General features: G+C 37.5%; 1 protein-coding gene across 3 annotated transcripts in view; it reads left to right on the top strand.

Moving 5' to 3' along the window:
* FILIP1 (filamin A interacting protein 1) overlaps positions 1-1,785 on the top strand; it is a 287,383-nt gene that overhangs the window by 74,204 nt on the left and 211,394 nt on the right. For 2 of the 3 annotated variants that reach the window (XM_006168325.3, XM_006168320.3), the window contains exon 1: positions 358-866. The exons of the other annotated variant lie outside the window; for it this stretch is intronic. The gene's annotated coding sequence lies outside the window, so the exon portion shown is untranslated. Of the gene's footprint in view, positions 1-357; positions 867-1,785 lie in introns of those variants that run through there. 3 annotated transcript variants of the gene reach the window in all.

The raw sequence follows: 1,785 nt of genomic DNA, 5'->3' as shown, positions 1-1,785 counted from the left end.
GGCCAAGTTGGTAAAAAAAAGGTTTGGGGTTTGAAAAAAAAAAAAAAAAAAAAAAAAGGGACATACCAATGCCAAAAGTTGTTTGGAAATACTCTTTTACTATGAATTTCCCCAACAGTTCTGATGCACTTTTAAAAGCATGTTTCATTTCAAAACAGTTATCTGAGAGCCTAATTGAGAATATTGGATTGGTAAATCTCTCTGCCCAAGACAACTGCTGCTCTGTTTCTTTTCAGATTTTGAAACCAAAGTCCCAAATCTGTAGTTAAGAGCTTCAAACAATAATTACCTCTGTGAAATGAGCAGCAGTTCTTAAATGGTCTGCCGGTTTCCCCACAATCTTTTACAGGGCGAGGAGCACTATATCCACTGATAACCCAGCTGAACTGAGTAAAGCTGGCTCCAAACTTCTCAGCTGTTGACAGGCTTGACTTGCTGAGAACACTGGTTAAATATAGCACGCGCGGGCTCAGCTCCCTGACAAAGTCATTGCTCTGACAGCGTTGTGAAGAGAGCAGAAGACGAGAAACCTAATCTCAGAACCCAACAACACCTAGCAACAGTTGAAAAAACTTTTAAACAAAAGTCTGGGTGGGAGATATTCAACAACATCCAATTTCTGCTGATCCGGATTTCAGGGAGAAGAAGCTGCTTTCCCCCTCTCTCTACTCAGTTTCCTGCATGACTTCAGCTATTGGCTAGTTCCAGGAAAGAAAGTGGGAAAAGCTTTTTCCTCTGTATTCTTTTGGGCTGGATAGTTTTCCAGGACTGGAGTCTGTCTTGGGCTGTGGGACAAGCCACTGGGTTCTTCAAAGGATAAACTACCTCCACAAAGGACATAGCCTTGGTTAAACAGCTGCCGTCAGGTAAGACCAAAATAAATAGCTACTTACTCTCTTAAGAAATTTCTGTTTCCACAAGAATTCTCTTCGATTCCGTTTTGTCAGTTTCCTTTGAATTTTCCTGTTCTACTATGTGATAATACACTTAGGATTTAAACTCATTGCAAACTATTTTTAAAAATCAGAAACACATTTCTTTTTCAGAATTATACTAATCCTTTTTTTAAAATGCAAAGAGTTTTATGATGTTTCAATAGTCATCAAAATAACTTCTGCCAAGTTATCAGTCTTTGGCAGATAACAGAAATATGATAAAGAAGAGTTTCATAGCCTCATTAACCATTAGGATGGCTAAACAACGGAAAGGATATTTCTTGTAGGAACTAAGTAATTTTCATGTATTCAAACTAGCTCAGGAGCTTGTGTGGTAAATGAAAGTCCTGCATGGTGTTTGTATTGCTGCACTTTCGACTTGCTGCTGTGTGTGTCTTCTTTGCTTGACTCTGGTTACATTAGCACACCTCGTGCTGGTTCTGACCTCATTACACTACAGTCACCCCAAATGCTTCTGACTAGACACAGAGAGTGCCGGTATTAGATCACTACTTTCGTAGTTGTTGATTATAACTATTCAAGAGAATGTTATTTGTGTATGTTTAATAATCTGAGTAATTGCTTGTATATAAATATAAGACAGACTTTTAAACTGAATTTATTAGGAAAAAATTCTTGCTTAAGTTGAATGTATAGATGTATGAGTGTGTTTGGTAGTATGAAGAAAGTCCTTTCATTCGGTGTTATACTATCCCCTCTTCCATGAGTTGCCATGCAATTTCATTAGAATTTCTTATAGTGATTAATTTCATGTTGAATCTAACTAGGTATGGCTATTTTTTTTTTTTTTTTTTGGGGTTTTTTTCTTTGGGCACCTGGGGTTTCCCAA

The sequence above is a fragment of the Tupaia chinensis genome, unplaced genomic scaffold, assembly GCF_000334495.1.
Source record: "Tupaia chinensis unplaced genomic scaffold, TupChi_1.0 Scaffold145685_1, whole genome shotgun sequence".
Classification (NCBI taxonomy): domain Eukaryota; kingdom Metazoa; phylum Chordata; class Mammalia; order Scandentia; family Tupaiidae; genus Tupaia; species Tupaia belangeri.
Note: the sequence above shows the minus strand (reverse complement) of the source record. Positions and strands in the feature narration are given on the sequence as shown.